Consider the following 13841-nt stretch of genomic DNA (forward strand, 5'->3'; position numbering starts at 1 on the left):
TAGCATTGCATCACATTACATGGCAATGCAATGCACAGTTGCTGAAGTTGAACCAAAATGAGCTTGTAATCTGGCTTCTGCAACTTTGAACATGAAAAATCCAATGAGGAGAAGAAAAGCAAAGCCAAAGAGTCCATCCCAAAATCCGACAAACAAGCAAAATGAACAAAAAACATTGAATTCAATTCTTTCTGATTTTAGAAACTGCATTAAAGAAGGGGTGCACCGGTCCTGAAGATACTGCAATACCAGGTCAATGCGTGGAGTGGACAGAGCAAGCTCTTTTTCCATCTCCCTGTTCTAAAAATCCATTTAATATATGGTCCCCAGATAGGGGACGTATCAGATATTAAACTGATAAGAACAGATACTACACTTGATCTTAGCCAAAAGGCCGAGAAGCGATAACCAGAATTGGTTTCAAACTACGGAGCCACCCAAGGATCCTGAAAAGTCCATTTGTGGAGATGAGCTCCTGGACTCCCGTTAAGAAGACATGTTGTCAACCTCTAGATCCCTTACATGCCTGCACTTTTCGGCTTGCTGCTGCTGCAATCCACGCGTTTTAGATCTGCATAACTCCACCTCTTTAAACACAGCACCTTCACCCCCTGCTGTTCCCACCCGCCTCAACACCGTTGGAAGGGAGGAGAACCAATTAAGGCGGGGGGTGGGGTGGAACGAGCAGCTGTCTACCCTTAGCAGGAGGGCTCCTGATTACATACCTCTCCTGCTGCTGCTGCTGCTGGCTGTCCAGCAGCAGACTGAAGGTGGCTGCTGCTGTGCACAGGTATATAAAGGCTCAGAGCCTATTATGTAACGCGCAGCCAGCGTTCCATTGCCACATTCCATCTACTGCAGGCAGGATACCTGGCTGGCTGAATGTCGCTGAGAAGCTCACAGAGACCGCCATAAGCAACAGTTTAACAGAATGCCACAGACTAATCAACCAAACATTTTGGGTTGGGTTCTCTTTTATAGTCTGCAGGCATTAAATGAAAGAAGTCAGTGTTCCAGCAGAAGGAGACAACGTTTCAGAAAAGGCATTGTAGCAAACCAAAAAAGAAATTTTAAGCGCAGCAGAGTAACCAGCGCACATACCTGTTAGCTCAGGTGAGTTTAAAAGGCTGCTGTTGATAACAAGGGCATTTGCTAAATAGATGGTGTGTGTGCAACAATATACTGAAAGGTCAATTATATTGTGCAGCTTATCTCACCACCTGTAGTTATTTAGGTGAAAGCTCCAAAATGCTTGCCTAATATGTCTGTTTATCCAAAAGGAAGTAAAAAGGGAGAGCTAGAAAGATAGCATTGCATCACATTACATGGCAATGCAATGCACAGTTGCTGAAGTTGAACCAAAATGAGCTTGTAATCTGGCTTCTGCAACTTTGAACATGAAAAATCCAATGAGGAGAAGAAAAGCAAAGCCAAAGAGTCCATCCCAAAATCCGACAAACAAGCAAAATGAACAAAAAACATTGAATTCAATTCTTTCTGATTTTAGAAACTGCATTAAAGAAGGGGTGCACCGGTCCTGGAGATACTGCAATACCAGGTCAATGCGTGGAGTGGACAGAGCAAGCTCTTTTTCCATCTCCCTGTTCTAAAAATCCATTTAATATATGGTCCCCAGATAGGGGACGTATCAGATATTAAACTGATAAGAACAGATACTACACTTGATCTTAGCCAAAAGGCCGAGAAGCGATAACCAGAATTGGTTTCAAACTACGGAGCCACCCAAGGATCCTGAAAAGTCCATTTGTGGAGATGAGCTCCTGGACTCCCGTTAAGAAGACATGTTGTCAACCTCTAGATCCCTTACATGCCTGCACTTTTCGGCTTGCTGCTGCTGCAATCCACGCGTTTTAGATCTGCATAACTCCACCTCTTTAAACACAGCACCTTCACCCCCTGCTGTTCCCACCCGCCTCAACACCGTTGGAAGGGAGGAGAACCAATTAAGGCGGGGGGTGGGGTGGAACGAGCAGCTGTCTACCCTTAGCAGGAGGGCTCCTGAATACATACCTCTCCTGCTGCTGCTGCTGCTGGCTGTCCAGCAGCAGACTGAAGGTGGCTGCTGCTGTGCACAGGTATATAAAGGCTCAGAGCCTATTATGACACGCGCAGCCAGCGTTCCATTGCCACATTCCATCTACTGCAGGCAGGATACCTGGCTGGCTGAATGTCGCTGAGAAGCTCACAGAGACCGCCATAAGCAACAGTTTAACAGAATGCCACAGACTAATCAACCAAACTTTTTGGGTTGGGTTCTCTTTTATAGTCTGCAGGCATTAAATGAAAGAAGTCAGTGTTCCAGCAGAAGGAGACAACATTTCAGAGAAGGCATTGTAGCAAACCAAAAAAGAAATTTTAAGCGCAGCAGAGTAACCAGCCCACATACCTGTTAGCTCAGGTGAGTTTAAAAGGCTGCTGTTGATAACAAGGGCATTTGCTAAATAGATGGTGTGTGTGCAACAATATACTGAAAGGTCAATTATATTGTGCAGCTTATCTCACCACCTGTAGTTATTTAGGTGAAAGCTCCAAAATGCTTGCCTAATATGTCTGTTTATCCAAAAGGAAGTAAAAAGGGAGAGCTAGAAAGATAGCATTGCATCACATTACATGGCAATGCAATGCACAGTTGCTGAAGTTGAACCAAAATGAGCTTGTAATCTGGCTTCTGCAACTTTGAACATGAAAAATCCAATGAGGAGAAGAAAAGCAAAGCCAAAGAGTCCATCCCAAAATCCGACAAACAAGCAAAATGAACAAAAAACATTGAATTCAATTCTTTCTGATTTTAGAAACTGCATTAAAGAAGGGGTGCACCGGTCCTGGAGATACTGCAATACCAGGTCAATGCGTGGAGTGGACAGAGCAAGCTCTTTTTCCATCTCCCTGTTCTAAAAATCCATTTAATATATGGTCCCCAGATAGGGGACGTATCAGATATTAAACTGATAAGAACAGATACTACACTTGATCTTAGCCAAAAGGCCGAGAAGCGATAACCAGAATTGGTTTCAAACTAGGGAGCCACCCAAGGATCCTGAAAAGTCCATTTGTGGAGATGAGCTCCTGGACTCCCGTTAAGAAGACATGTTGTCAACCTCTAGATCCCTTACATGCCTGCACTTTTCGGCTTGCTGCTGCTGCAATCCACGCGTTTTAGATCTGCATAACTCCACCTCTTTAAACACAGCACCTTCACCCCCTGCTGTTCCCACCCGCCTCAACACCGTTGGAAGGGAGGAGAACCAATTAAGGCGGGGGGTGGGGTGGAACGAGCAGCTGTCTACCCTTAGCAGGAGGGCTCCTGATTACATACCTCTCCTGCTGCTGCTGCTGCTGGCTGTCCAGCAGCAGACTGAAGGTGGCTGCTGCTGTGCACAGGTATATAAAGGCTCAGAGCCTATTATGACACGCGCAGCCAGCGTTCCATTGCCACATTCCATCTACTGCAGGCAGGATACCTGGCTGGCTGAATGTCGCTGAGAAGCTCACAGAGACCGCCATAAGCAACAGTTTAACAGAATGCCACAGACTAATCAACCAAACTTTTTGGGTTGGGTTCTCTTTTATAGTCTGCAGGCATTAAATGAAAGAAGTCAGTGTTCCAGCAGAAGGAGACAACGTTTCAGAAAAGGCATTGTAGCAAACCAAAAAAGAAATTTTAAGCGCAGCAGAGTAACCAGCGCACATACCTGTTAGCTCAGGTGAGTTTAAAAGGCTGCTGTTGATAACAAGGGCATTTGCTAAATAGATGGTGTGTGTGCAACAATATACTGAAAGGTCAATTATATTGTGCAGCTTATCTCACCACCTGTAGTTATTTAGGTGAAAGCTCCAAAATGCTTGCCTAATATGTCTGTTTATCCAAAGGGAAGTAAAAAGGGAGAGCTAGAAAGATAGCATTGCATCACATTACATGGCAATGCAATGCACAGTTGCTGAAGTTGAACCAAAATGAGCTTGTAATCTGGCTTCTGCAACTTTGAACATGAAAAATCCAATGAGGAGAAGAAAAGCAAAGCCAAAGAGTCCATCCCAAAATCCGACAAACAAGCAAAATGAACAAAAAACATTGAATTCAATTCTTTCTGATTTTAGAAACTGCATTAAAGAAGGGGTGCACCGGTCCTGGAGATACTGCAATACCAGGTCAATGCGTGGAGTGGACAGAGCAAGCTCTTTTTCCATCTCCCTGTTCTAAAAATCCATTTAATATATGGTCCCCAGATAGGGGACGTATCAGATATTAAACTGATAAGAACAGATACTACACTTGATCTTAGCCAAAAGGCCGAGAAGCGATAACCAGAATTGGTTTCAAACTAGGGAGCCACCCAAGGATCCTGAAAAGTCCATTTGTGGAGATGAGCTCCTGGACTCCCGTTAAGAAGACATGTTGTCAACCTCTAGATCCCTTACATGCCTGCACTTTTCGGCTTGCTGCTGCTGCAATCCACGCGTTTTAGATCTGCATAACTCCACCTCTTTAAACACAGCACCTTCACCCCCTGCTGTTCCCACCCGCCTCAACACCGTTGGAAGGGAGGAGAACCAATTAAGGCGGGGGGTGGGGTGGAACGAGCAGCTGTCTACCCTTAGCAGGAGGGCTCCTGATTACATACCTCTCCTGCTGCTGCTGCTGCTGGCTGTCCAGCAGCAGACTGAAGGTGGCTGCTGCTGTGCACAGGTATATAAAGGCTCAGAGCCTATTATGACACGCGCAGCCAGCGTTCCATTGCCACATTCCATCTACTGCAGGCAGGATACCTGGCTGGCTGAATGTCGCTGAGAAGCTCACAGAGACCGCCATAAGCAACAGTTTAACAGAATGCCACAGACTAATCAACCAAACTTTTTGCGTTGGGTTCTCTTTTATAGTCTGCAGGCATTAAATGAAAGAAGTCAGTGTTCCAGCAGAAGGAGACAACGTTTCAGAAAAGGCATTGTAGCAAACCAAAAAAGAAATTTTAAGCGCAGCAAAGTAACCAGCGCACATACCTGTTAGCTCAGGTGAGTTTAAAAGGCTGCTGTTGATAACAAGGGCATTTGCTAAATAGATGGTGTGTGTGCAACAATATACTGAAAGGTCAATTATATTGTGCAGCTTATCTCACCACCTGTAGTTATTTAGGTGAAAGCTCCAAAATGCTTGCCTAATATGTCTGTTTATCCAAAAGGAAGTAAAAAGGGAGAGCTAGAAAGATAGCATTGCATCACATTACATGGCAATGCAATGCACAGTTGCTGAAGTTGAACCAAAATGAGCTTGTAATCTGGCTTCTGCAACTTTGAACATGAAAAATCCAATGAGGAGAAGAAAAGCAAAGCCAAAGAGTCCATCCCAAAATCCGACAAACAAGCAAAATGAACAAAAAACATTGAATTCAATTCTTTCTGATTTTAGAAACTGCATTAAAGAAGGGGTGCACCGGTCCTGGAGATACTGCAATACCAGGTCAATGCGTGGAGTGGACAGAGCAAGCTCTTTTTCCATCTCCCTGTTCTAAAAATCCATTTAATATATGGTCCCCAGATAGGGGACGTATCAGATATTAAACTGATAAGAACAGATACTACACTTGATCTTAGCCAAAAGGCCGAGAAGCGATAACCAGAATTGGTTTCAAACTAGGGAGCCACCCAAGGATCCTGAAAAGTCCATTTGTGGAGATGAGCTCCTGGACTCCCGTTAAGAAGACATGTTGTCAACCTCTAGATCCCTTACATGCCTGCACTTTTCGGCTTGCTGCTGCTGCAATCCACGCGTTTTAGATCTGCATAACTCCACCTCTTTAAACACAGCACCTTCACCCCCTGCTGTTCCCACCCGCCTCAACACCGTTGGAAGGGAGGAGAACCAATTAAGGCGGGGGGTGGGGTGGAACGAGCAGCTGTCTACCCTTAGCAGGAGGGCTCCTGATTACATACCTCTCCTGCTGCTGCTGCTGCTGGCTGTCCAGCAGCAGACTGAAGGTGGCTGCTGCTGTGCACAGGTATATAAAGGCTCAGAGCCTATTATGACACGCGCAGCCAGCGTTCCATTGCCACATTCCATCTACTGCAGGCAGGATACCTGGCTGGCTGAATGTCGCTGAGAAGCTCACAGAGACCGCCATAAGCAACAGTTTAACAGAATGCCACAGACTAATCAACCAAACTTTTTGGGTTGGGTTCTCTTTTATAGTCTGCAGGCATTAAATGAAAGAAGTCAGTGTTCCAGCAGAAGGAGACAACGTTTCAGAAAAGGCATTGTAGCAAACCAAAAAAGAAATTTTAAGCGCAGCAGAGTAACCAGCGCACATACCTGTTAGCTCAGGTGAGTTTAAAAGGCTGCTGTTGATAACAAGGGCATTTGCTAAATAGATGGTGTGTGTGCAACAATATACTGAAAGGTCAATTATATTGTGCAGCTTATCTCACCACCTGTAGTTATTTAGGTGAAAGCTCCAAAATGCTTGCCTAATATGTCTGTTTATCCAAAAGGAAGTAAAAAGGGAGAGCTAGAAAGATAGCATTGCATCACATTACATGGCAATGCAATGCACAGTTGCTGAAGTTGAACCAAAATGAGCTTGTAATCTGGCTTCTGCAACTTTGAACATGAAAAATCCAATGAGGAGAAGAAAAGCAAAGCCAAAGAGTCCATCCCAAAATCCGACAAACAAGCAAAATGAACAAAAAACATTGAATTCAATTCTTTCTGATTTTAGAAACTGCATTAAAGAAGGGGTGCACCGGTCCTGGAGATACTGCAATACCAGGTCAATGCGTGGAGTGGACAGAGCAAGCTCTTTTTCCATCTCCCTGTTCTAAAAATCCATTTAATATATGGTCCCCAGATAGGGGACGTATCAGATATTAAACTGATAAGAACAGATACTACACTTGATCTTAGCCAAAAGGCCGAGAAGCGATAACCAGAATTGGTTTCAAACTACGGAGCCACCCAAGGATCCTGAAAAGTCCATTTGTGGAGATGAGCTCCTGGACTCCCGTTAAGAAGACATGTTGTCAACCTCTAGATCCCTTACATGCCTGCACTTTTCGGCTTGCTGCTGCTGCAATCCACGCGTTTTAGATCTGCATAACTCCACCTCTTTAAACACAGCACCTTCACCCCCTGCTGTTCCCACCCGCCTCAACACCGTTGGAAGGGAGGAGAACCAATTAAGGCGGGGGGTGGGGTGGAACGAGCAGCTGTCTACCCTTAGCAGGAGGGCTCCTGATTACATACCTCTCCTGCTGCTGCTGCTGCTGGCTGTCCAGCAGCAGACTGAAGGTGGCTGCTGCTGTGCACAGGTATATAAAGGCTCAGAGCCTATTATGACACGCGCAGCCAGCGTTCCATTGCCACATTCCATCTACTGCAGGCAGGATACCTGGCTGGCTGAATGTCGCTGAGAAGCTCACAGAGACCGCCATAAGCAACAGTTTAACAGAATGCCACAGACTAATCAACCAAACTTTTTGCGTTGGGTTCTCTTTTATAGTCTGCAGGCATTAAATGAAAGAAGTCAGTGTTCCAGCAGAAGGAGACAACGTTTCAGAAAAGGCATTGTAGCAAACCAAAAAAGAAATTTTAAGCGCAGCAGAGTAACCAGCGCACATACCTGTTAGCTCAGGTGAGTTTAAAAGGCTGCTGTTGATAACAAGGGCATTTGCTAAATAGATGGTGTGTGTGCAACAATATACTGAAAGGTCAATTATATTGTGCAGCTTATCTCACCACCTGTAGTTATTTAGGTGAAAGCTCCAAAATGCTTGCCTAATATGTCTGTTTATCCAAAAGGAAGTAAAAAGGGAGAGCTAGAAAGATAGCATTGCATCACATTACATGGCAATGCAATGCACAGTTGCTGAAGTTGAACCAAAATGAGCTTGTAATCTGGCTTCTGCAACTTTGAACATGAAAAATCCAATGAGGAGAAGAAAAGCAAAGCCAAAGAGTCCATCCCAAAATCCGACAAACAAGCAAAATGAACAAAAAACATTGAATTCAATTCTTTCTGATTTTAGAAACTGCATTAAAGAAGGGGTGCACCGGTCCTGGAGATACTGCAATACCAGGTCAATGCGTGGAGAGGACAGAGCAAGCTCTTTTCCATCTCCCTGTTCTAAAAATCCATTTAATATATGGTCCCCAGATAGGGGACGTATCAGATATTAAACTGATAAGAACAGATACTACACTTGATCTTAGCCAAAAGGCCGAGAAGCGATAACCAGAATTGGTTTCAAACTACGGAGCCACCCAAGGATCCTGAAAAGTCCATTTGTGGAGATGAGCTCCTGGACTCCCGTTAAGAAGACATGTTGTCAACCTCTAGATCCCTTACATGCCTGCACTTTTCGGCTTGCTGCTGCTGCAATCCACGCGTTTTAGATCTGCATAACTCCACCTCTTTAAACACAGCACCTTCACCCCCTGCTGTTCCCACCCACCTCAACACCGTTGGAAGGGAGGAGAACCAATTAAGGCGGGGGGTGGGGTGGAATGAGCAGCTGTCTACCCTTAGCAGGAGGGCTCCTGATTACATACCTCTCCTGCTGCTGCTGCTGCTGGCTGTCCAGCAGCAGACTGAAGGTGGCTGCTGCTGTGCACAGGTATATAAAGGCTCAGAGCCTATTATGACACGTGCAGCCAGCGTTCCATTGCCACATTCCATCTACTGCAGGCAGGATACCTGGCTGGCTGAATGTCGCTGAGAAGCTCACAGAGACCGCCATAAGCAACAGTTTAACAGAATGCCACAGACTAATCAACCAAACTTTTTGGGTTGGGTTCTCTTTTATAGTCTGCAGGCATTAAATGAAAGAAGTCAGTGTTCCAGCAGAAGGAGACAACGTTTCAGAAAAGGCATTGTAGCAAACCAAAAAAGAAATTTTAAGCGCAGCAGAGTAACCAGCGCACATACCTGTTAGCTCAGGTGAGTTTAAAAGGCTGCTGTTGATAACAAGGGCATTTGCTAAATAGATGGTGTGTGTGCAACAATATACTGAAAGGTCAATTATATTGTGCAGCTTATCTCACCACCTGTAGTTATTTAGGTGAAAGCTCCAAAATGCTTGCCTAATATGTCTGTTTATCCAAAAGGAAGTAAAAAGGGAGAGCTAGAAAGATAGCATTGCATCACATTACATGGCAATGCAATGCACAGTTGCTGAAGTTGAACCAAAATGAGCTTGTAATCTGGCTTCTGCAACTTTGAACATGAAAAATCCAATGAGGAGAAGAAAAGCAAAGCCAAAGAGTCCATCCCAAAATCCGACAAACAAGCAAAATGAACAAAAAACATTGAATTCAATTCTTTCTGATTTTAGAAACTGCATTAAAGAAGGGGTGCACCGGTCCTGGAGATACTGCAATACCAGGTCAATGCGTGGAGTGGACAGAGCAAGCTCTTTTTCCATCTCCCTGTTCTAAAAATCCATTTAATATATGGTCCCCAGATAGGGGACGTATCAGATATTAAACTGATAAGAACAGATACTACACTTGATCTTAGCCAAAAGGCCGAGAAGCGATAACCAGAATTGGTTTCAAACTACGGAGCCACCCAAGGATCCTGAAAAGTCCATTTGTGGAGATGAGCTCCTGGACTCCCGTTAAGAAGACATGTTGTCAACCTCTAGATCCCTTACATGCCTGCACTTTTCGGCTTGCTGCTGCTGCAATCCACGCGTTTTAGATCTGCATAACTCCACCTCTTTAAACACAGCACCTTCACCCCCTGCTGTTCCCACCCGCCTCAACACCGTTGGAAGGGAGGAGAACCAATTAAGGCGGGGGGTGGGGTGGAACGAGCAGCTGTCTACCCTTAGCAGGAGGGCTCCTGATTACATACCTCTCCTGCTGCTGCTGCTGCTGGCTGTCCAGCAGCAGACTGAAGGTGGCTGCTGCTGTGCACAGGTATATAAAGGCTCAGAGCCTATTATGACACGCGCAGCCAGCGTTCCATTGCCACATTCCATCTACTGCAGGCAGGATACCTGGCTGGCTGAATGTCGCTGAGAAGCTCACAGAGACCGCCATAAGCAACAGTTTAACAGAATGCCACAGACTAATCAACCAAACTTTTTGGGTTGGGTTCTCTTTTATAGTCTGCAGGCATTAAATGAAAGAAGTCAGTGTTCCAGCAGAAGGAGACAACGTTTCAGAAAAGGCATTGTAGCAAACCAAAAAAGATATTTTAAGCGCAGCAGAGTAACCAGCGCACATACCTGTTAGCTCAGGTGAGTTTAAAAGGCTGCTGTTGATAACAAGGGCATTTGCTAAATAGATGGTGTGTGTGCAACAATATACTGAAAGGTCAATTATATTGTGCAGCTTATCTCACCACCTGTAGTTATTTAGGTGAAAGCTCCAAAATGCTTGCCTAATATGTCTGTTTATCCAAAAGGAAGTAAAAAGGGAGAGCTAGAAAGATAGCATTGCATCACATTACATGGCAATGCAATGCACAGTTGCTGAAGTTGAACCAAAATGAGCTTGTAATCTGGCTTCTGCAACTTTGAACATGAAAAATCCAATGAGGAGAAGAAAAGCAAAGCCAAAGAGTCCATCCCAAAATCCGACAAACAAGCAAAATGAACAAAAAACATTGAATTCAATTCTTTCTGATTTTAGAAACTGCATTAAAGAAGGGGTGCACCGGTCCTGGAGATACTGCAATACCAGGTCAATGCGTAGAGTGGACAGAGCAAGCTCTTTTTCCATCTCCCTGTTCTAAAAATCCATTTAATATATGGTCCCCAGATAGGGGACGTATCAGATATTAAACTGATAAGAACAGATACTACACTTGATCTTAGCCAAAAGGCCGAGAAGCGATAACCAGAATTGGTTTCAAACTACGGAGCCACCCAAGGATCCTGAAAAGTCCATTTGTGGAGATGAGCTCCTGGACTCCCGTTAAGAAGACATGTTGTCAACCTCTAGATCCCTTACATGCCTGCACTTTTCGGCTTGCTGCTGCTGCAATCCACGCGTTTTAGATCTGCATAACTCCACCTCTTTAAACACAGCACCTTCACCCCCTGCTGTTCCCACCCGCCTCAACACCGTTGGAAGGGAGGAGAACCAATTAAGGCGGGGGGTGGGGTGGAACGAGCAGCTGTCTACCCTTAGCAGGAGGGCTCCTGATTACATACCTCTCCTGCTGCTGCTGCTGCTGGCTGTCCAGCAGCAGACTGAAGGTGGCTGCTGCTGTGCACAGGTATATAAAGGCTCAGAGCCTATTATGACACGCGCAGCCAGCGTTCCATTGCCACATTCCATCTACTGCAGGCAGGATACCTGGCTGGCTGAATGTCGCTGAGAAGCTCACAGAGACCGCCATAAGCAACAGTTTAACAGAAAGCCACAGACTAATCAACCAAACTTTTTGGGTTGGGTTCTCTTTTATAGTCTGCAGGCATTAAATGAAAGAAGTCAGTGTTCCAGCAGAAGGAGACAACGTTTCAGAAAAGGCATTGTAGCAAACTAAAAAAGATATTTTAAGCGCAGCAGAGTAACCAGCGCACATACCTGTTAGCTCAGGTGAGTTTAAAAGGCTGCTGTTGATAAACAAGGGCATTTGCTAAATAGATGGTGTGTGTGCAACAATATACTGAAAGGTCAATTATATTGTGCAGCTTATCTCACCACCTGTAGTTATTTAGGTGAAAGCTCCAAAATGCTTGCCTAATATGTCTGTTTATCCAAAAGGAAGTAAAAAGGGAGAGCTAGAAAGATAGCATTGCATCACATTACATGGCAATGCAATGCACAGTTGCTGAAGTTGAACCAAAATGAGCTTGTAATCTGGCTTCTGCAACTTTGAACATGAAAAATCCAATGAGGAGAAGAAAGCAAAGCCAAAGAGTCCATCCCAAAATCCGACAAACAAGCAAAATGAACAAAAAACATTGAATTCAATTCTTTCTGATTTTAGAAACTGCATTAAAGAAGGGGTGCACCGGTCCTGGAGATACTGCAATACCAGGTCAATGCGTGGAGTGGACAGAGCAAGCTCTTTTTCCATCTCCCTGTTCTAAAAATCCATTTAATATATGGTCCCCAGATAGGGGACGTATCAGATATTAAACTGATAAGAACAGATTTTGCGTTTATATTTAAAATATCGTAGTCTTTATCTTTTCTTCAGAGCTTTAAAATAACATCTTCCATAGGTGATAGTTCCATATACTCAGGGCTCTTTTCTTTCCAAGCTTCTTCATATCCATTAGGTAGTACATATAAATTTCACTTAATGCCAGTCTTATACAATCCTTGACTTCTATATAGTCTCTTTTAAACAACAATATGTTTCTGGTCTTCCATAGAGCACTTTTAACACAACTCAAAGTGCACCATAAAACTCTCTCTTTTTCTTTCGTCATGTTTGGTAAAATCCCATATAAAACCACTTCATGGCTTAAAAAATTAAGACCAGATAAAAATTTTAAAAGCTCACCACAGTCTTTCCACACTTGCTGTGCAAAATCACAATTCCAAATAAGGTGCATAGTAGTCTCATCATTATTGCACTGATGCCTCGGGCAGGTTTGTATAGTGCTAAGTCTTCTTTTATACTGGAAATCACGAGTCGGTAAACATTCCTGCACAATCATCCAAGCTAAGTCTTTATGTTGATTCATCAGGTAAGGTGCATTTGTTAAATTCCATATTTTAGTGACTCTGCTATATGAATAATGGCTTATGGGCGTCAAAGTTTCTTTCTTTTTTAATTGCTGCAGCAGCTTCCTTGCATTCTTCAATGTCTCCATCTCAAAAGAATCTAGGCCGTATAATCTGATAACTTTCTCCAGGATGGCATATTGTTGTGGAGGGGATAACAACACTGGGCTTGTTAAAGAAATGGATATCCACTTTCGCCTCCTAAAAATGTGGCCAGCTGCATATCTTAAAAAATGTGCCCAAGGGCTTGAAGCAAACATATATTTAAAACAGAGGCTAAAAAACTTGGAGTATAAAAACAGTTTGACGTTGGGAACATCCTTACCACCAAGGTGGTGCATCTTGTACATTGTTTCTCTCTTCACCTTTTCGAACTTAGAGTTCCACACAAATTCAAACAGCATTCTCTGTAATCTTCTCGCTGTAAGGTCACTTGGGGGATAAACATAACTGAGATATAACATGACAGGAAGCAGAAGGGCCTTAATAATTAAAACTTTACCTTCGATTGTTAATTTTCTTAATTTCCAAAAGTCAATCTTCTTTTGTATTTTGTCCCTTACTCCATCCCAGCTCTTCATTCCATCATTCTGTCGATCAAAAATCACGCCCAGAATTTTAATCTTCTCTGACTGCATCGGGAGATCAGGGATGGACACATCCGCCCAATTGCCACGGACAAAACAATCACATTTCTCAATGTTTAACTTAAAACCTGAGGCTTCACAAAAAAAATTGGTCGTTCTTATAGCTCTCCTGAGAGCGGCAGGTGATGAACAAAAAATAGTAATATCATCCATGTAGCCCATTACCTTCACATCTCTTCCATGTCCTCCAGGGATAGGGACACCTTTAATCACTTTATCCTCTCGTAGCATAGATAAAAGAGGCTCTATTGCACATATAAATAGCACTGGGGACAAAGGGCAGCCTTGCTTCACACCTGAATGCAAAAACACTTCATTAGACAAAAATCCATTGATTAAAATTTTACTAAAAGAGTTCTTATATAAAAGTGCCACTTGCTTGATAAAAATTTCAGGGAAGCCCATTTTTTTTAAAACCAACCATAAAAAACAATGAGAGACACGATCAAAAGCCTTTTGAAAATCCAACGATAAAATTGCTAAGTCTTGCTTCC

General features: G+C 43.7%; 9 non-coding genes and 1 pseudogene across 9 annotated transcripts; all 10 read right to left on the reverse strand.

Annotated features, from left to right (window-relative positions):
- Positions 1 to 215: 215 nt before the first annotated feature.
- Positions 216 to 406, reverse strand: LOC141228223 (U2 spliceosomal RNA). The gene has a single exon (XR_012295142.1). It is a non-coding gene; the product is annotated as a U2 spliceosomal RNA (small nuclear RNA).
- A 1115-nt stretch (positions 407 to 1521) lies between these two features.
- LOC141228837 (U2 spliceosomal RNA) lies at positions 1522 to 1712 on the reverse strand. Its single transcript, XR_012295635.1, has one exon. It is a non-coding gene; the product is annotated as a U2 spliceosomal RNA (small nuclear RNA).
- Positions 1713 to 2827: 1115 nt separating this feature from the next.
- LOC141228838 (U2 spliceosomal RNA) lies at positions 2828 to 3018 on the reverse strand. Its single transcript, XR_012295636.1, has one exon. It is a non-coding gene; the product is annotated as a U2 spliceosomal RNA (small nuclear RNA).
- A 1115-nt stretch (positions 3019 to 4133) lies between these two features.
- LOC141228839 (U2 spliceosomal RNA) lies at positions 4134 to 4324 on the reverse strand. Its single transcript, XR_012295637.1, has one exon. It is a non-coding gene; the product is annotated as a U2 spliceosomal RNA (small nuclear RNA).
- Positions 4325 to 5439: 1115 nt separating this feature from the next.
- On the reverse strand, positions 5440 to 5630 carry LOC141228840 (U2 spliceosomal RNA). The gene has a single exon (XR_012295638.1). It is a non-coding gene; the product is annotated as a U2 spliceosomal RNA (small nuclear RNA).
- Positions 5631 to 6745: 1115 nt separating this feature from the next.
- On the reverse strand, positions 6746 to 6936 carry LOC141228841 (U2 spliceosomal RNA). Its single transcript, XR_012295639.1, has one exon. It is a non-coding gene; the product is annotated as a U2 spliceosomal RNA (small nuclear RNA).
- A 1115-nt stretch (positions 6937 to 8051) lies between these two features.
- On the reverse strand, positions 8052 to 8241 carry LOC141228211 (U2 spliceosomal RNA). The gene has a single exon (XR_012295130.1). It is a non-coding gene; the product is annotated as a U2 spliceosomal RNA (small nuclear RNA).
- Positions 8242 to 9356: 1115 nt separating this feature from the next.
- On the reverse strand, positions 9357 to 9547 carry LOC141228842 (U2 spliceosomal RNA). Its single transcript, XR_012295640.1, has one exon. It is a non-coding gene; the product is annotated as a U2 spliceosomal RNA (small nuclear RNA).
- Positions 9548 to 10662: 1115 nt separating this feature from the next.
- Positions 10663 to 10853, reverse strand: LOC141228238 (U2 spliceosomal RNA). Its single transcript, XR_012295157.1, has one exon. It is a non-coding gene; the product is annotated as a U2 spliceosomal RNA (small nuclear RNA).
- A 1115-nt stretch (positions 10854 to 11968) lies between these two features.
- Positions 11969 to 12144, reverse strand: LOC141228375 (U2 spliceosomal RNA; annotated as a pseudogene).
- Between the last annotated feature and the right edge of the window lie 1697 nt (positions 12145 to 13841).

This window comes from Phyllobates terribilis, unplaced genomic scaffold, assembly GCF_046119375.1.
Source record: "Phyllobates terribilis strain yellow unplaced genomic scaffold, ASM4611937v1 Scaffold_437__1_contigs__length_1545540, whole genome shotgun sequence".
NCBI classification, from domain to species: domain Eukaryota; kingdom Metazoa; phylum Chordata; class Amphibia; order Anura; family Dendrobatidae; genus Phyllobates; species Phyllobates terribilis.